The sequence below is a fragment of the Aedes aegypti genome, chromosome 3, assembly GCF_002204515.2.
Source record: "Aedes aegypti strain LVP_AGWG chromosome 3, AaegL5.0 Primary Assembly, whole genome shotgun sequence".
NCBI classification, from domain to species: Eukaryota; Metazoa; Arthropoda; class Insecta; order Diptera; family Culicidae; genus Aedes; species Aedes aegypti.
In genome coordinates this window covers 143,449,975-143,471,819 of record NC_035109.1, presented here as the reverse complement: position 1 = coordinate 143,471,819, position 21,845 = coordinate 143,449,975, and the positions used below count along the sequence as shown (strand labels likewise).

The following is a 21,845-nucleotide window of genomic DNA, read 5'->3' as shown; positions in this document are numbered from 1 at the left end:
AATTGGTTTCAGCAAACGAAATTGCTGGAAGATAGTTCGAAAATTTGGTGAAGATTCCTTTAACGGTTTCTCTGAGAGTTTGTCCAGAATACCTCCAGGAATTCCTCGGGAAATTCCTCCAGAGTTCTTCCAGGAATTCTTTCGGAGCACCACCGGTAATTCCTCCTGAGTTGCTAGAAAAATTCCTACGGAGTTCTTTCAGCTATTCTTCTGGATCCATCCAGCATTACTTTCGAAGTTCCTTCAGAGCTCCACCGGGAATTCCGTTAGATTTCCTTCATTTAACCTTTTGAAATTTTTCCGTAGATCTTTCAGGAAGTCCTCCAGGATTTTTCCGGATTTTCCTCATGAATTCTTCTAGCAACTCTTCTGGAGTTCCTTCAGAAGTTACTCCGGATTTCCTACAGCAATTCATCCGGAGTTCTTACAGGAATTCCTCAAAAGTTCCTCCAGGAATTCTTACAGAGTTCCTCCGAAAATTTCTTTCAGAATTGCTCCGAGCATTCCTCCAAGATTCTTTTGGAGTTCCTTCAGGAATTCCTCTAGAAATTCATTCAATTTTTTGCCTCCACTGTTTCAGATGATTTGGAATTGTTTATCATGTCAGTAAAATAAAACACATACTCTTAATTGAAAATGAGATAGAAAAATGAGTTGTATCATCGCTCTCTCTTTAAGGCTTTCTTTCGAGGCTGTTATTCATCAAGCTTGTTACAACTTGCGAAACATTGCCGATCTTAGGCCGATACATATGAGATATGTTTCTTCGTTAGCTTTGATTGTGCTTGGAAATCAAATTAGAACGAATTTTGCAATGCCTGGGCATTGAATTCTATACCTGGGTGACCTTGGGTGGTCATGAGATCTAACCCTAGCCTCCAATAGCCCAAAACCGGTACTAAATCTAGGCTGTACCGCAAAGTGCGAGTAAGGATTTTAGCTTAGAAACACTCATCAAAATACTACCAAGCTTAGAGTAGACTCTCCCTGTTGGTATGTAACGTCAGAAATAAGAAGATGATAAGAACATTTTGGAAGTCACTCACAGAATTGCCACTGGAGACGTGAAGACAGCAGTCGTGAAACAGAATGCACCATGACAGTAAGTAGTTGACCAATCGAACGAACCTGCTCCGATTACATCACCTTTCGATATCGTCGTCGTCACCGTCAAGTTTGTATGTGGGCATATCAATCAATTCGGACGCCACAACACCCCGCGATTAATACAGCGGCAAGACATCGGATATGTGATCCGATTCTTCAATGAATTCAACGTCTCGTAGGGTAGGGTTGTTCTTTTTCGCAATTTACAATCGCCATCAGGAAACACGATCCGAATCAACAAAACGCATCACATTCACGGTTGATTGATCGCTTGTGAGATCATCCGGTCCTGGTACAAAGCTCCCCGAACAGGTGGATGGAATCTTCCTGAACCTTTTTGATGAGGACTTCTAAAACGGGGACCGCGATGACACCTGACAGCGGTGACACGAGTTTCCAGGTTGTCAACCGACGGTGGACATCGTTTATGGACATCTTGAAGATGTCCATAAATGATTTCTAATTATAATTTTACGGGTCTTTCACGGCGACACGGAACGTGACCAGAATGTAGCCGAAAGTGCATAACAAGGGACAGCTTGTTGGCCATTACGAAACATTGTACCTCCGCTAATCGACAGCGACAAGCGGGAAGTCGGAACGCAGGCTGATTCGATTTCAATTGAAGTGATTTGCATTCGATTTTGGAAGGAATCAATCGCACGCTTTAGCAATTGAAATCGAACGCCCGTCGTCGCTTCCCCTAGATATCTCTTAGGCAAAGTCTTGGAAAGCGAACTCACACCACAAGCTCTAGGTTGGAAGGTAAACTAGTACCAAGGACGCAAACTGCACGGTTTTTACTAGTTTAGGATGCCGTTGCCGTCGTCGTCATCGAGACCGTTCGGTATTGAGTAGTGGTGGAATGAGCAGTAAGCAGTAAGCACACATTCTGATAAAGGCCGCGCGCTGCGCTACGTCTAAGGTATTTCGATAAACGTACGATTGCTGCTGTGGTATGAAGCGGTAGTCAGTAGCAAGAGGCAGTTGAGAACCTACGCGAAGCGGAATTAGAGGCATATGCCGAGATGTACTTTGCAATGCCTGGTGACTATCCTAATGGTTCAATATTATCGACTGGCGATTATTGATTTAAGTACATCTTTTTGGATGTCAATTCAAGATTATTTTTCGGCGCACAGCTCTAACGCCAAACCCTTGAAGCACACACAGTTTACTCAACCGATCAAAACTGTTCTCTAAGCAAACTGCGGTTCGCGCCTACACAAACATCCTCTCGTAAAACGACTTCACTCAGCAGAACTCAGTAGCATTTCAATTCTTAGCAAGGTCTCTCATACAATCTGCGGCGAACCCATAAAAGGAAACCCGTTCCGTAGCATTGATTGAGGCATTTTGTCACAATTTCTGATCTTCTGATCTGGAGGAGAGGCCATATCCGAGTGAATTCCACTCACCGAAAAGCAGAACCGACTGACTGACTGACTAATTTGACTAATTTACCACTCGCATTCATTGCAATATTCACACCTATGAACGCCTTCGGACTCAAAGCCGGAGAATGTGAGCCGCTCCATAAACGGGTAGGAATTCAGCAGTGGTGCAAAACATGGCAAAACAGCTGACCGTTTAACCTGTCCCGCTTCCTCGATCAAGACACGATCCCACCTGAATGCACTGCCGGAGAGTCATCAAGGGTCACGGCAGACAAGAGGATCATGACATTACGTCACAGAAAAACAGCAGTTCTTCGCGTGTCGGCAATTCATCTTCCCATTTATCATCACTTCATCTTTACTTTGTAGGTTTTGTGTTGTACCGCCGCCGCTGCCAACCGTCCGTGATTCCCGATCAGTGGATGATGACAAAATTATTGTATCAAAATTAGTTACGAACAACAAATTTTGTTTCACTTTTGTTAAAAGCATTTCAAGTTGGTGAAGAAAATTGTAGCACAATTTAAACAAAAACGTTATAATATTGAAAGCTGTTCTAAATTTTCTTTGAATAAAGAGCACACACAATTTGTTATAAATAATCTGAAAGAAATTGCTCACACACTATTGGACAATAATTTTGCGAGTTTTTCGATTCTTTATACAAAATGGACAATTTTATAGAATTAAATTTATTTATGAACCAATGTATTGATTAACAACGTCAATGGCCACTTCCTTACAGTCAGTTGAGATGGGGAAGGAATATTAGGGTAAAATGATTGCTTCTTCTAGGGATCGAGAATACTTCTGCATCTCCATGATCACCACGGGAAGGGTGTTTATTAGTGAGAGAGGAAAAAGATTTGGGAGTCACCTTTGGTCGGTTATGACTCTTTCTTGAAACTTGTTTTGCATTTTTGTCTCGCGAAGAAAAGATATTGGTAGAAAATTAAAAACAAAGTACGTCTACGTTCAAAATGTCGAACTGATCAAAAGTTACTTTTAGTGACGACGAAAAAGAAAGGTATGCGTTAGTTTGTTAGAAAATTACGTAAATCAAAACAAGTTTTATCATTAGCATGGAACGAGCTCACTAGTTGGCAAAGCAATCTCGACTGAACACGACTATATTTTCTCTCTTGCACAACGTGAACCGGACTAAATTAAACTTGAATTTGTCACTCGCCCCATAGCATCATGCAACATGACCAAAAGACCACACATTCTCTAATGACGACCATTTTGTATGGGAAATCGAAAAAGTTGCAAATGTGGACATATATATAAGAAAAAAAATGTTGTTATTCTGTTATGAAAAATAATCATTGGTTCAAACATTATATTTTGGTTAAAATTATAACAAATGTTGTTCCAATTAAGCTTCATTCAAAAGAATTATTTTATATTTGTTTAACTACTAATCAGCTAAAATAAAAGTATATTTTGTTAGAAAAGAGTGCTTAAAAAGTTACAAAATCTGTTACAATCCACTGGTCGGGTCGGTCGACAATGACTGGGTTAATTGTTTACCTGAAAAAGAAGTTGTTGGTGCCACGACAAGTCAGTTTTATCACCCTCAGTCTACTTGTTGTCGTGTACACCTAGCTGCATCAAATGAACCATCTCGACAGCACGACACTATTATGGGGCTTTGTTTGGGCAACGAATTGTGAGATATGGGGCTTTATGAAGTTTAGACATAACGACGAGATTCCCCATCGGCGATGAAGATGCGGGAGTTGCATAAATTTGTCTTTTTGAAGCAGCAGCGTAACCTGTCGTAAGTTTTTGGAGAAATGCGGTAGTTGGGGTTTAACTATGTTGAACAAATGGCTGATGTTTAGTGAAGAGTACAAGACAAATCTTCAGATTACCAGATTGTCAAACAAACAAAACGTCTGGGACACAAATTTTCAAAAGAAAATAATTTACTAAATTTTCAATCGTGCAAATCAGGATGTTTGAATTCTTATCGGTGGAAGATTGGAATCTTCCCGGAGGAAGATTGGATTCTTCCCAGAGGAAGATTGGAATCTTCCCAGAGGAAGATTGGAATCTTCCCAGAAGAATATTGTAATCTTCTCGGAGGATGATTGGAATCTTCCCGGTGGAAGATTGGAATCTTCTCAGAGGAAGATTGGAATCTTCCCAGTGGAAAATTGAAATCTTCCCAAAGGAATATTGGAATCTTCCCAGAGGAAGATTGGAATCTTCTCAGAGGAAGATTGGAATCTTCCCAGAGGAAGATTGGAATCTTCACAAAGAAAAATTGGAATCTTCCCAGACGAAGATTGGAATCTTTCCAGTGGAAGATTGGAACCTTTCCAGAGGAAGATTGGAATCTTTCCAGAGGAAGATTGGAATCTTCTCAGAGGAAGATTGGAATCTTCCCAGAAGAAGATTGGAATCTTCCCAGAGGAAGATTGGAATCTTCCCAGAGGAATATGGGAATCTTTTGAGAGGAAGATTGGAAACTTTCCAGAGGAAGATTGGAAACTTTCCAGAGGAAGATTGGAATCTTTCCAGAGGAAGATTGGAATCTTCCCAGAGGAAGATTGGAATCTTCCCAGAGGAAGATTGGAATCTTCCCAGAGGAAGATTGGAATCTTCCCAGAGGAAGATTGGAATCTTCCCAGAGGAAGATTGGAATCTTCCCAGAGGAAGATTGGAATCTTCCCAGAGGAAGATTGGAATCTTCCCAGAGGAAGATTGGAATCTTCCCAGAGGAAGATTGGAATCTTCCCAGAGGAAGATTGGAATCTTCCCAGAGGAAGATTGGAATCTTCCCAGAGGAAGATTGGAATCTTCCCAGAGGAAGATTGGAATCTTCCCAGAAGAATATTGTAATCTTCTCGGAGGATGATTGGAATCTTCCCGGTGAAAGATTGGAATCTTCTCAGAGGAAGATTGGAACCTTTCCAGAGGAAGATTGGAATCTTCCCATAAAAAATTGGAATCTTGCCAGACGAAGATTGAAATCTTTCCAGTGGAAAATTGGAATCTTCCCGGAGGAAGATTGGAATCTTCCAGGAGAATGATTGGAATCTTCCCAGAGGAAGATTGGAATATTCCCAGAGGAAGATTGGAATCTTCCCAGAGGAAGATTGGAATCTTCCCAGAGGAAGATTGGAATCTTCCCAGAGGAAGATTGGAATCTTCCCAGAGGAAGATTGGAATCTTCCCAGAGGAAGATTGGAATCTTCCCAGAGGAAGATTGGAATCTTCCCAGAGGAAGATTGGAATCTTCCCAGAGGAAGATTGGAATCTTCCCAGAGGAAGATTGGAATTTTCCCGGAGGAAGATTGGAATCTTCCCAGAGGAAGATTGGATTCTTCCCAGAGGAAGATTGGAATCTTCCCAGAGGAAGATTGGAATCTTCCCAGAGGAAGATTGGAATCTTCCCAGAGGAAGATTGGAATCTTCCCAGAGGAAGATTGGAATCTTCCCAGAGGAAGATTGGAATCTTCCCAGAAGAATATTGTAATCTTCTCGGAGGATGATTGGAATCTTCCCGGTGGAAGATTGGAATCTTCTCAGAGGAAGATTGGAATCTTCCCAGTGGAAAATTGAAATCTTCCCAAAGGAATATTGGAATCTTCCCAGAGGAAGATTGGAATCTCCTCAGAGGAAGATTGGAATCTTCCCAGAGAAAGATTGGAGTCTTCCCAAAGAAAAATTGGAATCTTCCCAGACGAAGATTGAAATCTTTCCAGTGGAAGATTGGAACCTTTCCAGAGGAATATGGGAATCTTCCCGGAGGAAGATTGGAATCTTCCCGGAGGAAGATTGGAATCTTCCCGGAGGAAGATTGGAATCTTCCCAGAAGAAGATTGGAATCTTCCCAGAGGAAGATTGTAATCTTCTCGGAGGATGATTGGAATCTTCCCGGTGGAAGATTGGAATCTTCTCAGAGGAAGATTGGAATCATCTCAGTGGAAAATTGAAATCTTCCTAAAGGAAGATTGGAATCTTCCCAGAGGAAGATTGGAATCTTCTCAGAGGAAGATTGGAATCTTATCAGAGGAAGATTGGACCCAGAGGAAGATTGGAATCTTCCCAAAGAAAAATTGGAATCTTCCCAGACGAAGATTGAAATCTTTCCAGTGGAAGATTGGAAGCTTTCCAGAGGAATATGGGAATCTTCCCGGAGGAAGATTGGAATCTTCCCAGAGGAAGATTGGAATCTTCCCAGAGGAAGATTGTAATCTTCTCGGAGGATGATTGGAATCTTCCCGGTGGAAGATTGGAATCTTCTCAGAGGAAGATTGGAATCTTCCCAGTGGAAAATTGAAATCTTCCCAAAGGAATATTGGAATCTTCCCAGAGGAAGATTGGAATCTTCTCAGAGGAAGATTTGAATCTTCCCAGAGGAATATGGGAATCTTTTGAGAGGAAGATTGGAAACTTTCCAGAGGAAGATTGGAATCTTTCCAGAGGAAGATTGGAATCTTCCCAGAGGAAAATTGGAATCTTCCCAGAGGAAGATTGGAATCTTCCCAGAGGAAGATTGGAATCTTCCCAGAGGAATATGGGAATCTTTTGAGAGGAAGATTGGAATCTTCTCAGAGGAAGATTGAAGTCTTCTCAGAGGAAGATTGGAATCTTCCCAGAAGAAGATTGGAATCTTCCCAGAGGAAGATTGGAATCTTCCCAGAGGAATATGGGAATCTTTTGAGAGGAAGATTGGAAACTTTCCAGAGGAAGATTGGAATCTTTCCAGAGGAAGATTGGAATCTTCCCAGAGGAAAATTGGAATCTTCCCAGAGGAAGATTGGAATCTTCCCAGAGGAAGATTGGAATCTTCCCAGAGGAAGATTGGAATCTTCCCAGAGGAAGATTGGAATCTTCCCAGAGGAAGATTGGAATCTTCCCAGAGGAAGATTGGAATCTTCCCAGAGGAAGATTGGAATCTTCCCAGAGGAAGATTGGAATCTTCCCAGAGGAAGATTGGAATCTTCCCAGAGGAAGATTGTAATCTTCTCGGAGGATGATTGGAATCTTCCCGGTGGAAGATTGGAATCTTCTCAGAGGAAGATTGGAATCTTCCCAGTGGATAATTGAAGTCTTCCCAAAGGAAGATTGGAATCTTCCCAAAGGAAGATTGGAATCTTCCCAGAGGAAGATTGGAATCTTCTCAGAGGAAGATTGAAATCTTTCCAGAGGAAGATTGGAATCTTCTCAGAGGAAGATTGGAATCTTCCCAGAGGAAGATTGGAATCTTCCCAAAGAAAAATTGGAATCTTCCCAGACGAAGATTGAAATCTTTCCAGTGGAAGATTGGAACCTTTCCAGAGGAAGATTGGAATCTTTCCAGAGGAAGATTGGAATCTTCTCAGAGGAAGATTGAAGTCTTCTCAGAGGAAGATTGGAATCTTCCCAGAAGAAGATTGGAATCTTCCCAGAGGAAGATTAGAATCTTCCCAGAGGAAGATTGGAATCTTCCCAGAGGAATATGGGAATCTTTTGAGAGGAAGATTGGAAACTTTCCAGAGGAAGATTGGAATCTTCCCAGAGGAAGATTGGAATCTTCCCAGAGGAAGATTGGAATCTTCCCAGAGGAAGATTGGAATCTTCCCAGAGGAAGATTGGAATCTTCCCAGAGGAAGATTTGAATCTTCCCAGAGGAAGATTGGAATCTTCCCAGAGGAAGATTAAAATCTTCCCAGAGGAAGATTGGAATCTTCCCAGAGGAAGATTGGAATCTTCCCAGAGGAAGATTGGAATCTTCCCAGAGGAAGATTGGAATCTTCCCAGAGGAAGATTGGAATCTTCCCAGAGGAAGATTGGAATCTTCCCAGAGGAAGATTAGAATCTTCCCAGAGGAAGATTGGAATCTTCCCAGAGGAAGATTGGAATCTCCCCAGAGGAAGATTGGAATCTTCCCAGAGGAAGATTGGAATCTTCCCAGAGGAAGATTGGAATCTTCCCAGACGAAGATTGAAATCTTTCCAGTGGAAGATTGGAACCTTTCCAGAGGAAGATTGGAATCTTTCCAGAGGAAGATTGGAATCTTCTCAGAGGAAGATTGAAGTCTTCTCAGAGGAAGATTGGAATCTTCCCAAAAGAAGATTGGAATCTTCCCAGAGGAAGATTGGAATCTTCCCAGAGGAAGATTGGAATCTTCCCAGAGGAAGATTGGAATCTTCCCAGAGGAAGATTGTAATCTTCTCGGAGGATGATTGGAATCTTCCCGGTGGAAGATTGGAATCTTCTCAGAGGAAGATTGGAATCTTCCCAGTGGATAATTGAAATCTTCCCAAAGGAAGATTGGAATCTTCCCAGAGGAAGATTGGAATCTTCCCAGAGGAAGATTGGAATGTTCTCAGAGGAAGATTGGAATCTTCCCAGAGGAAGATTGGAACCTTCCCAAAGAAAAATTGGAATCTTCCCAGACGAAGATTGAAATCTTTCCAGAGGAAAATTGGAACCTTTCCAGAGGAATATGGGAATCTTCCCGGAGGAAGATTGGAATCTTCCCGGAGGATGATTGGAATCTTCCCGGAGGATGATTGGAATCTTCCCGGAGGAAGATTGGAATCTTCTCAGAGAAAGATTGGAATCTTTTTAGAGGAAGATTGGAAACTTTCCAGAGGAAGATTGGAATCTTCCTAGAGGAAGATTGAAGTCTTCTCAGAGGAAGATTGGAATCTTCCTAGAGGAAGATTGGAATCTATCCAGAGGAAGATTGACTTCTTCCCAGAGGAAGATTAGAATCTTCCCAGAGGAAGATCGGAATCTTCCCAGAGGAATCTCTCGACCTATATAATCCTTAAGAAAAGTTCAACGAGAATTATCGTTGGCCAATAAACGAAAGCTAAAACCTCGTGTTTCTTCTAAGCTGTGAAACATTTATCGATAAATTTCGATAACATACAACTCTTACTGCCAGTGCCCCCCTGCGTAATCATCGTTCAATTTGACAAATTGAAATTCCTCCACATTCAATTGCAGTTCATTAACGAACTCAAACTGGGAAAGGAAGCCTTCGTTCTTATCTTATCACACTCTCGTCTATGCCATCATCGTAACAACACACAGTCATGCCATTGAAGCCTTCGGGCAAACGTGCTAAGAGACGAACAACTGCGAGAGAATGCGAATCTCACAAAACCATTCCGCCGACAATGAGTAAGGCTTCCCTTTCAGCAAGCATTTCTACCCGGCTTAAAACAGTCCGAATAATTAATTTCACATGACTCATACACACAATTCGGCCGGAACCGCCGAAATTCCTTCACGAAAATTCACTTTACAACGCAAGACACGACCAACGACACGTGCAGCGACGGCGCAACCCGAAGCGATCGACCGAACAACGATACTGACTGAAACCGAGCGCTTGTACTTAGGCTCTCCAGCAGCGGCGCGCGACGACGATTATTCCACCAACTTAGTTGGGAACGATCACTACCACACAAGTTGTAGCGCTGCTAACTTCAACCGACAAAGAGACGGTTCTTTGGTTATCGCGAGGGGTCGAACAGTTGCTTCATATGCGTATAAAAAACCAGCATTCTTATAAAGAATAATTTCAATTTGTTAATAATAAAACAAACTTCATACTACTCTCTCTTGGGAACGTCTGTAGTTGAAGTCATTTCCCAATTTAGTAGTTGTTGTATGTACTAACTAAGAAGACATTCCTATTTCTCTCCTCTCTCTCGGACTTCAACATCGTGTTTTTAAAGTTTGTTTTGTTTCTCTACATTCGTCTCCCAGCTCCCTTCTACTTTGAAAACTGAGACAACGAAACACGACACGACACGGACGTGGACGACGATATATGAACGCAGTCATCAACGAGCCAACTTTAGATTGGAATGTGACCAAAAACGACAATGTCAAACCCAGGCGCAGCATAAAAATCTATGCGTGGTGCATTTTGTCACCGTGAGCGAGGGGATCTGCGGGTTGTGGGACCAACGATGGCGACGAACCAACCCAGCTGAGATGAAACGATAGGCACATAGGAGTAACAGGACCAATTTCATGGCGAAAACGTTTAAAGAGGTGTAAATCTCGCATAATATGGGATAACGCCCTAAAAGCCATTGGTAACCAGGTGTGTTGCTCGTTGTTTCTGAGCAAATGAAAGAATAAGCATCCAAACCAACACCACTGGCAGGTAGATAATGATCCTTTCTTCACCATAGCGCTGTTAAAAAACGTGTAACTCCATTAAAATGCTTAGAAACAACGAGCTACACACTTGGTTACCAATGGCTTTTAGGGCGAGATCATAAGTTATGCGAGAAATGATTTGTTATACATTTTTAGCTGTAAAAGCATAGATTGTTTTGAAAACATTTTAAAATAGAAACAGGCGTTGAATTGAGAGGGTCTCTTACTTATCGCTCTTTGTCACAATCATGATCCACAACACATCATGAGAGTCTGTTTATCGCCTACTGCTACAGCTCTGATTATATCTGATTATTATTATTATTCGAAAATAACTCACCAAATATTATTTGTTGCTTTACAACATGTAGGGCAATGTCATATATGATAGGTCCGGCTCTTAGTATGTGTTTGCTTGTATTAGTCATGAAAAAGATGTAAACAAAACGATCAGCTGATGGTGACGACAAGGCTGCGAAAAATTTTGATCGCAGCTTTCTTAACGTGACGTCATTTTCGGCTGCACAACTACCACTTCAAAACTGATGTTATCACAAATACTAATCTGATGTTCGCCCGCACCTCCAAATATCCCACATCGCATTTAGGGTAACCAATATATTTTGGACCTCCTGGGCCATTTTCTTGCAAATTTCCCAGTTTAAATTGAAAGACCAACACAATTCGCATGCTATTTGGAAAGATAGGACTTTTACGCACTTGCATCAACCGTTTGAACATAGAAAATGTGTTTATTTTATCTGAAATTAATTTATTTTAATCGGTTCATCCATGCAATCCGTTACAACACGTTACTCACAGAAATTGAAGCCTTAAGAAAATTTTCAAATGTAAAACAAAACTTTTTTAGAATTTCTTCGGTTTTCCATTGTCAATTGATTGATTATTAGACTATGGGCAACAATGCATTTAATACAACCAGTGTCGTGGACTTTGTCGCCAAACGATAAAAAAATGCCGGGTGTCTAAAATATATATTTTGAGGGTCCAAAATGTATTAGTGTGTCCAAAATAATGAAAAACAGTGCTTCAAAATTCATTTATTTTCGACGTTTTTTGGATCCTATATGACCGTATGGGCATTTTATCTCGTGGAGGTAGTTTTTCTCTATATTTTGGCATGTTCCTTGACTTGATTACGTTGTGCAATTAATTGATTGGGACAAAAAACTAAAATCACTTCCTTAGGGGGTCCAAAATACGACCGTTACCCCAATTCTTGTTAGGTGATGCAAATGAGACTCGCCAAATACACAAACGAAATTCTTCATACATTCTAATGAACGTCCTTTGAATACAATTTTTTAAAGATTGTGGTAAAATTTAACATAGTTTTTATTAGTCCTACGTCTAAGCTCAGTCTACGAGAATAAAAATAACCTCAAAGTGAAATCTTAAAACAAATAGTACTTTGTATTTGTGTCATTTGATCTATCCAAATTTAATCTCTGGTAGAACATTTAAAATATTTTGATAAACAACGTTTTTAAGACAACTATTTTTAACTTTAAATTAATTGATTATTTCTTTGACTACCGATATTTTTTAGAATATTTAGAAGAAGGTTTCATAAACTATCTTAAAGAAATAATGCTAAACATATCTTCAAAATACGACTCCGTCATGTTCTCTGGCAGCTGAGCCCAACTAATAAATGCTTAAAGATTGAAAATTTTAATAATATTTCAGTTCATTCATAAACTACTTGTTAAATTATCTTTTGAATTTGCACCGGAAAAATATTGTCAAAAACAGCTTACTTTCAAAACAATATAATTTAAGCGCAGGGATTTTCTGGGAAGTTTTTTGTCCAGCATAATCAAGGTCATATAGGGTGTCGACCAACGGTTGTAGATAAAACCGACATGTGCTATTTTTGTCGGACAGAAGGCATCTAGTTCAGACAATTTTCAGCTTTATCACACTATAGTTATATAAATAATAAAATTTTCTCCCTTGCACCAGTAGTCGCTGCCGTGTAGTGTATCAATTGTTGGAAGTAATATTTTAAACAGATGTATATAAATGATGAAGAGTCCTAAAGATGATCTATACCAGAGGTTTTCAGCCTACTTGGCTCACGGAGCACATTTTAAAATAAAATTGTAACGCGGAGCACTTATTTTTTTATCAGCATACCGTTTGAAATCGGGATTTTTACTTACTCAAATCGACCCTATAATTTCTACAAAAACCCATAAAATATATTTTTGTTGCTCAATATTTAATTAATTTTAATTTCATATAAAAATTTAAATGCTTATCTTACTAGCTTTGTTTTATTAAATTGAGCAAGCTTTAACTGTAGTAATTGGATCGTAAAACTTTTGATGAAATCTTGTTTTTATTTTATTAGACGGTGCTCTTCTAGCAATAATTATGACAATTTTTCCCGCTAAAATAACGGCTCTATTACATTGAAACCTTAATTTTAAAAATGGGTCTAAATTTGAACATCGACATTTTTGATCATTTCTGATGTGTGCTTAGTCGGCCAAAATGCCACAGGGATTGTTCCTATCTGTTTTTTAAACTGGATCTATCTAACATTTTGGAAGGGACACGGTAAACAGAATACATCAAAAATTTGAGTTTAAACCAAATTGTGTGACAAAATCACAAAAATCGTATAATTTTTTTTTTGGCACTAAACAGACAAAGAGCAAAAAATTGAGTATACGTGTGTTGTTGGCCTATATTTGAGCGTTTGGTACTAAAGATGAGACAGGGCTTTAGGACCCTATTAAGCATCTAAAGGAAACTATATTCGGTTTTACCTCAAATATTTCAAAATCTGTGGCTTGAGAACGACGGAGTTTTTTTGGTTAGGAAGTTTCCCGACATTTGTTTTTAGTTTCACCTGAGCGAGTTTCTGTATTTTCATCATTTTATATCACGGTGTCAAAATTACGATTATTATCAAAGTTGCCTCTGATTTTTTTATGAGTATGATTATCCCGATTAAAATGTTGCACCTTGAAAGTTTCAAAATATTCTGTCGGGAAAAAATGCATTTCTTTAACTTTGAGGGTTGTTTGCCTTACTAAATTCAAGACACCCTAATTTTGCAGCTAAAACTGTCCCATACAAATGTATGGAAACATTTTCGTCAAAAGGCCATTTTTAACACTCTCATAAAAAAATCTTAGCTCAACTGCTAAACATTTCCTTAAAAATATAAGAGATACATAAAAGTTTGATAATTTAATACCGAGTGTATCAGACTTGTTAAAACCATCTCTCGTTTCCACCATAATGTCGAAACCATGATATGATAAATAAGAATTGAAACCGCCTCTAAATTTAAAAAGGCACAAATCTAGAGAACAAAACAGTGGTCTTAGGTGAAAATTTGATCGATTGGCCATACCCAAAGAGTTACTAAACGATCAAATATATAGCTCAGTCGGTTTATTTGTTATCTACTTATATTTGTATTCTTGGACAAAGTAATGCTTGGTTTGGTATAATCAAAAACATATTTTAATGCAAAAAATTAAGATATTTCAAAGCATTGGTACAAACGTACAGTTGCTGCTCCACGATAAAAATATAACGCGCATGTAATTAAAAGCTATTTTGTTCAAAATTCCGTACATCATTCTCGAACGCCTACTACTGGAGCACTAGCACTAGTATTAATAGTGGTTTAAGCAGTTTCATGTACGAACATTAACTTTATTGCTTTTTATCTTTTTATTTGTATCAGAGGCTAAAACCTTTCGATTGACGCAAAAAGAACATTTATAGGACTTTTCATTATTATGTTATCATTTTAAGTTCTGGATTACCTACACTATTGGCACTGGAACCCTGATATTTTTCCATAATGCTTCAATCTGATTGCGGAATGCTGCAGAATTTTCGAACTTTTTCAATGCCGAAGAAAGTCAATAGAGTAAAATGGGACAAAAAAATATTTTTGAGATTTCTAGCTCAGTTCAAAACAAATGTTATATGTTTTATTTTGGTTCGAATGCTGTCCAAGTAAGAGCCTGTCATTCCAAAAATTATAGTAGAGTAAAGTGGGGCAAAAGTTCGAGTGGGGCAAGAGTTTTCTTTTAAGATTTCTAGCTCAAATCAAATCAAAACATAGAAATGTCATGGTGGTTCGAATGCTATTCAAGTAAGCGACTTTCACTCCAAATATCATAAAAATCGATTGAGATTTGGAAAAGTTATAGCTATTTGTTGTTTTTCGACGTAAATATTGTAACATTTGGTCTAACTTTCGATGCATGGAATTAAATTTTTAAATTTTTCAATATTTTATGTAAGGGCGTTTCTAGGCCTATCATAAGGATGCTTTGACGTGTATTAGTTTTTCCCACGAACCCACGAATTTTTTTTTTCATATTTCCTGAAATCTACACATTTTCTTCAAATTTAGCGAAATTTGCCTGATCGTACGAAAAATGTCACAAAAATTTTACATTTTCACTTAGTTTTGCGAAAAACTGCTATTTTTTGGGTGTATTAAAATTAACCCTGTTTTGGGCATTTTTTGATGAAAATTTAATGTGTATTTTTCGGCAAACATAAGTTTACGGCTGGTATAAAGTATGCCTGGCATAAAAGTATTGATATTTTGTGTTTTAGCAAACGAACACATTAGTATCGAACTTTTGCCCCACCGGTGGGGCAAAAGTTCGTTTAAAACAATCAATTTTGAAACTGTTATAACTAAAAATGGGTAAATATTTTGACACAAGTTTATTCAGCAAAGTTATAGCCAATATGTTGAAGGTTCGCTGTATGGTATTTGTTTTGTTTCATCTGCTATTATTTTCCTGGAAACTTTGATTATACCACTAAGGTCGAACTTTTGCCCCACCTTACTCTAATTGTTTGAAAACCATTGTTGGCCCATAGTGGGACAAAAGTTCAAATCAGCGGGACATAATTTCGAGTCATATATCTCACGGAAAAACTGGCAAATTGACTAAAATGTACTTATTATTTCTAAATTAACTAAACCATGCTTGATCACGCGAACAAATAATCAGAAATTCAAGATTTACCTTAGTTTTGTGAAAAACTGCTTTGGGTATACAATCAAATCTCCCTTACTCGATATTGATGGACCATCGAGTAAAAGAGGTATTAAGAAACAGAACACATGTTTTTCAATTTTTAAGCTTTCCATTTTTTTGGCTAAATATGTAGTAATTTTAACTTTGAAAATAGTAAAATTTAGACACATTCGCCTACATTACACTTTTTGAACAGTATTATTTTTTTTTAATTTATCATCCTGAACCTTCATTCCTTATCAATCTCTATTTCACTTTGCACATTACCAAAATAGTAAAATTTATGAAATTTATTAACAATTGGGAGAGATTTGGAACTTTTCATGAATATATCGAGTTAGAGAGATAAACTTGCATAGGAAGCTGAAACAGATAGCATCAAGTTAGAGAGGTATCGATTTACAGAGGGATCAAAGCATACTAGATTGAAGGAACTACGCATTCCATCGAGTTGGGGGAAATATGTAGGTACCGAATATCGAGTAAACGAGAGTTGACTGTATTAAAATTAACCCTATTTTAGTCAAAATTTTTGATTGCGATTTAGTGTGTATTTTTATTCAAACGTCACTCCATGGCTGGTATAGAGTATTCCTGTGGTAAATATCAATATTAACGAACTGTTGGGATAGAAGTTCTTTTAAGACAATAAGTTTTGAAGCTGTTAAAGCCTCAAAAATCGATAAACAATTTGTTTGTTCAGCAAAATTGTAGCCAATATTGAAGGTCCACTATATGATATTTGTTTATTTTCTTCTGGAAATATTAAACATGTAACGTTTTACGTTTTTTCGTTAAAAAATAATAAAAAAAGTTTGTGAACTTTTGACGTTTTTATCTTTTTAAGCAAAATCATTTGAATTTGATTTTGATTGAGCTCAGTGTTACGTATGTTGTCGACAAGGTTTGTGTCTAGACTAAGTGTACTAAATTGACGTCACCCAGTATGGGATATGTGTAGTGATGTGCAAACCTTTGTAGTGCTTATTTTCGTTTTAGCCATGTTTGTTTACCGAAGGCACGAACTCTCGCCATATCAAATTAATTTGGGCGCATTTTTGAAAGAATAGGCTCTTTAGTGAGCAGGTTTCTTGTCTGCTCCATGAAGTAGACTCGTTCATTTCGCTTCTCAAACGACTGGTGTTCAGAAGTTCGTGGTTCAATTTTAAAGCTAATTTATTTAAAGTGTGTTAGATTCGTTGTAACTTAAAGGTATTGAAAGTGATTGAAGTGATTTTTCGTTTGTACTTTGTTCTAATTTTGTTCTATTTGTTTGTTCTATAAGGTAGTGAAACGTTTCGGAGTCGGTGTGTCCGACAAACGCGAACTTTTCTGTTAAATTTATAATTGTGACCCAAAAAGGTAATTTCAATAAACTCGATTTTCTAAATTTAGTCTTTAAAATAAATTTCGCATTGGACTTTCTAGCGCCCTGCGCTTTTTGGGTACAGGCTGGAGTTTTTTCGAGTGTCGACAGAAGTCGAATACGGCTATTTCGAGTCGTCGCCGAGATTCAACAAGTAGACGAAGAAAAACCCTGCGCAGGTATGTGGTAGTTTTAGACATGGCCATGCTCTATAGTGTTTCCCCAATCCAAACCCAACCCAAACCGTCCAACCCGAAACCGAATAAATTGTTGATTTTTGTAATTAATAGAAAATCGAGTAGTTTTAGGTTTAGTTGCGTACCGTTTCGTGCAATTGAAGGAAGGTCACTTCAATTGCGAGTTTTTTTCAGGTTGCTGCTTCGGTTTCTCCTAAAAGGTTAAGTTCTTCAGTTTAGTGGGTTGCACGAGTCTAAGGCGGGATTGAGCGTGTTGTGGGAGCATTTTACCTTTCAGAGATTGCGTTTCTTTTTTCCAAATTTGAGCCAGCGACCGTTCGATTACCTTTGAGGTAAAAGTCGAAATAGTCGGGCAAATCAAATCGATCGGCGGTCTCTCCAATTTCGAGAGTGGCGCTTAAATCGCCGGTTAACTAACCTCGAATTTGTCGAACGGTTACAAACATTCGATTGTACCCCGTTTGGCATAAAGTCGTTTGGCATAAGGTCGTTTGGCATAGAGCCGTTTGGCATAAAGTCGTTTGGCATAATGGCCGTTTGGCATAATGGTCATTTGGCATAATGGCCGTTTGGCATAATGGCCGTTTGGTATAATGGACTTTGGCATAATGATTGACTTGAAATAAATATCGGCATTTTTTAAGCTTTTACCGAGATCAATACCACCGAGCCCACAGCAAAATATTTTGGTAGGTTCTAAACAAGCATGGTGTTCGTTCAGAGATTATCCGAGCTAAGAATTTCAAAAATTGTTGCAAAACTCGTGACGGGTCTCTACTTCTCATAACATAGAGTACCCTTGAGGTTTTATTGGCCAAAAATTATTCCGGCAATGACTGGTTCCCCCGAAAAGTGGTGACGAGAAAGAACGATAAACAGTCAAAAGAAGGAAGTATTCTGTCATTCTCGGCTATACACATGTTGGCAAAAATGCTGAAGACGGTAAAACTCGAAAGAACCGCCAATTAAATAAAGAAGGGTGCATATTAGATGGTCAGTTCGTTCACCCCCCTGAAATGTATATAGTTACGACAATTATGGGTGCTAAAAATTTTCCGGGGGAGTGGGCTAGTTGAGGAAACGGGATATTCGGGAAATGGCATTCGGGGAAACGACATTCGGGGAAAAGTAGCACAACCCATCAAAGTAACTGCAGTAATCGATTTCTCTTCTCGCTGATAATTTGAGCAGATCAATGTTATCAATTGCCGCCCTTTTGTCAGTTGTATATAAAAATACTCCGAAGAACTGCCTATGCATAAAAGAAGGAGAAATTTATTGAACTTTAAAATCAACAGTTTTCATACCTATAATAATGGTTACATCATATTTAGGAAAAAAATAGAACAATTAAAAGAAGTATCCCAAATTATAGGATTTGTGCTAAATATATAAAAATCTTCAGTGCAAAAATTTGTTCCAATAGCGAAACTCAAAAGAAGAATCAATATATGAAAGAAGGGTAATTTCTGGATAAATAATAAAACATTATTGGCAATAACTTTCCTAATATGCTTAAATTTATTCAAGAGCGAATGATTGTTGAATTGAGTGCCATTTTGTATCAATTGACTCCAAAACAAGCCTTGTGTCATCAGAAAGATTCAATAGAAACGTAAAAACGAAAATTGAGAAATTCTTGGTTTCAGACTCATTATGCCAAACAGCCATTATGCCAAACGACTTTATGCCAAATGACCATTATGCCAAACGACTTTAAGCCAAACGGTTGTATGCCAAACGACTTTATGCCAAATGACCTACCACCCAAACATTCTACTAAGGTCGAGCTTTTGTACCACTTAAACAGAAAAAAATCGCAATTTTGTTAACTTTTCGAAATTGAATTAAATTTTCGAGCGATTTTCATTTTGTGTTCTAACTTGTTTGCAATGTATTATATAGGAAACGAAATAATATGTGAAAGCATTTTCAACAACTGTGCCAGGAAAACAATCCGTTCAATTGTAAATTAAAGGTAAAAAGATAAAACAAAAATCGAATTGTGACCAACAATTTGGCCCAGGTACTCCTATGTGCAATGTCCCATGTGTAGGAGAGAAACGCACCGACTAATGTCATGTAGATAAAATACGCGCGGCGGCGAAGGATCGCGCGTTCGATAAATTGACGCATCGTCGTCGGTGCGCCGCCCGTGAAGAATAATGATAATTTGCGTTTATAATTTATTTGCACGCTGTGCAGCTCCACGCGTTGGTTGGATTGATGAAAGAAACAATGTGTGGGTGGGTGGGTGTTTTGAGCCTGCTATTCAAATTACTTACGCGATAGGAATCGGTTTCATTTATCAGAGCGTTAAGATGAGGTGTACCATCAATCCACCAGTTGCTGGTGATGGATGGAAGTCGGAACTTACCTGAAATGAAGAAAAAAGAAGTAAATTAGAAGATGAATAAATGTCGGTTTTCATGCGTAACTGTTTAAAAGAACCTATCTAACATTGAGAGGTTCTCTTTGTTTACTATCTCTTCAATCAATAACTGAGCCATATTAACCTCTTCTGTTGCGTTTTTTATTTGAATGAAACACTAGCCGACGACATCGTCTTTCGATCTAAAGTGAAAAACTTCTCAAAAGCTTTAGTATTGAACTGTTATAATCGAAAAAGAGCGAGAGAGGAGATAATTTTTTATTGTTACTTAGGTTTTTTTGAAAAGTTAGGCGAGAATTAAATCCTTTAAATAATCACTCAAAAAGGATGCGAATTGTGTAAACCGTTGACAACCCAAGAAAACTGTAAAATAATGCTTTTGAGGTTGTTTCCCTGATGTAAATCCTGGTTACGCCCTTAGCGACCGATTGCACGTACTGTGGATACTTAACTTCAATATTACACATATGTTAAAGTGTAAGATATATGAATATATCTGATGTGTTGTTAATTGTGTCTAATCGTATGTAACTTAAATATGTTAATTTGATAATTGACCATTTAATATTAAAATCGTAGGAGATACAATTTTAATAAAAATCAAAACTTTCTTTTAATGTTTGATTTTTCATTCCACGAACATATGTAGTAAGGTAAGACGGAGTAAATTTATACAGATAATTAATTAGTTAACTGCATCTTTTTGTTCAGCCAACGCGAATAATGTTCTAAGGATTAAAAGTGTGGGACTAATATACGTACTTCAAATCGTAATTTGCTTCGATTTTCCTTACTATTATATATTGAGTACGAGTTCGAGGTTCGTTTGTTTTTGATTGCATCAAAATCGAACTGCAAGACACACTCTCGATGCTGTTTCCCCATTCAGGCACACATGCTGTAAGAAATTCGCCTTCAGTTAGACAACCCCGAAACATGTGTCAGACAACACTTCGACATGTCTTCTCCTTCTCACTTCTCATCGAAACTAAACGAATGCAAGAAACTTGAAACCGAGTCGCTTCGCGCTTCGACACTTTTCAATACCACCATATCACGTATACGATCCATTACTCATATTTCTTATTGTATGAAAACTCTCTTCTCGCACTATCATTATCACACTCATCGATTGTGTTGATTAATTTTAGAGTGCAGAGAACACCAAAATAACTCGCGTAATTATTCAAAAGGACCTATGCAACAATGAGAGATTATTTCCTCTCTCGTTCGCCTTCGACTATAACAGTGTAATACTAAAAAAATTGAGAAGTTTTTCACTATAGATCGAAAGACAATGTCCTTGGCTAGCGTTTCATACAAAAAATGCAACAGAAGAGGTTAATGTGGCTCAGTTATTGATATAGAGTATACAAAGAGTGCATCTCAATGTTAGCTAGGTCCTTTTGGAAAATTACGACGATGATAATGATGATCAACATCAACCGCCTAAAAGCCACGCGCTCTCGGTGAAATGTGATTGACCTTTCTCCAAAAGGAAGTAGCGCCACGACTGTTCGTCCATTAGACGGCCGTTTGTGAGGTATTTTAACGACTTTTTCAACAGATTCCAAACCACCCCTACCCGCCTCTTTTCTTCTCGTACGAATCGAATGCGATCGATGCAAATAATGCGCAGTTATCGATCGAACCACGCACATTTTCGAATGTAATCAATACCGAGAGGACCACTTCCTCCCCCACTGATAAATTGTAATCATGGGCGTAACCAGAGAGGGGCCTTCAAGTATTGGTCTAAATTGACACCTTCGGGATTTTTTTCTGTATTTTTTTCAAGAATTTTTTTTCGTGAGATCCCGCTTGAAATCGTTCTGGAATTACACCTGGACAGGGATTCAATCCTGAGAAAATTAAGAGAATCTCTCACTTATCGCTCGATGTAACAATCATGAAAAATGGGTTTTATCATCGCTCTCTCTTTGTAGCTCTCCTTCGCTGCTGTTATTTATCAAGCTTGTAACAACTTGCCAAACATTGCCGATCATGGAGCGATACAGATGGGCCGTTTTTCCAAGCTGGAATTTTCCAAGGAAATCCTGGCTACGACTATGAGTGCAATTGATCGACACATTCGCGCCGAGAGGTGTCAAAAATCGCATCAATCACCACCTGAATGTTAGTTTTCTTCATTGCATTCGATTGGAGATATGAATGAACCCCAAGCTTGGACATTATACTCCTTTGTTG

At 38.3% G+C, this 21,845-nt stretch overlaps 1 protein-coding gene across 19 annotated transcripts in view; it reads right to left on the bottom strand.

Annotated features, from left to right (window-relative positions):
- LOC5568502 (ensconsin) overlaps positions 1-21,845 on the bottom strand; it is a 458,662-nt gene that overhangs the window by 103,997 nt on the left and 332,820 nt on the right. Inside the window, exon 1 of one of the 19 annotated variants that reach the window (XM_021849244.1) lies at positions 19,531-19,548. The exons of the other annotated variants lie outside the window; for them this stretch is intronic. The gene's annotated coding sequence lies outside the window, so the exon portion shown is untranslated. Of the gene's footprint in view, positions 1-19,530; positions 19,549-21,845 lie in introns of those variants that run through there. 19 annotated transcript variants of the gene reach the window in all.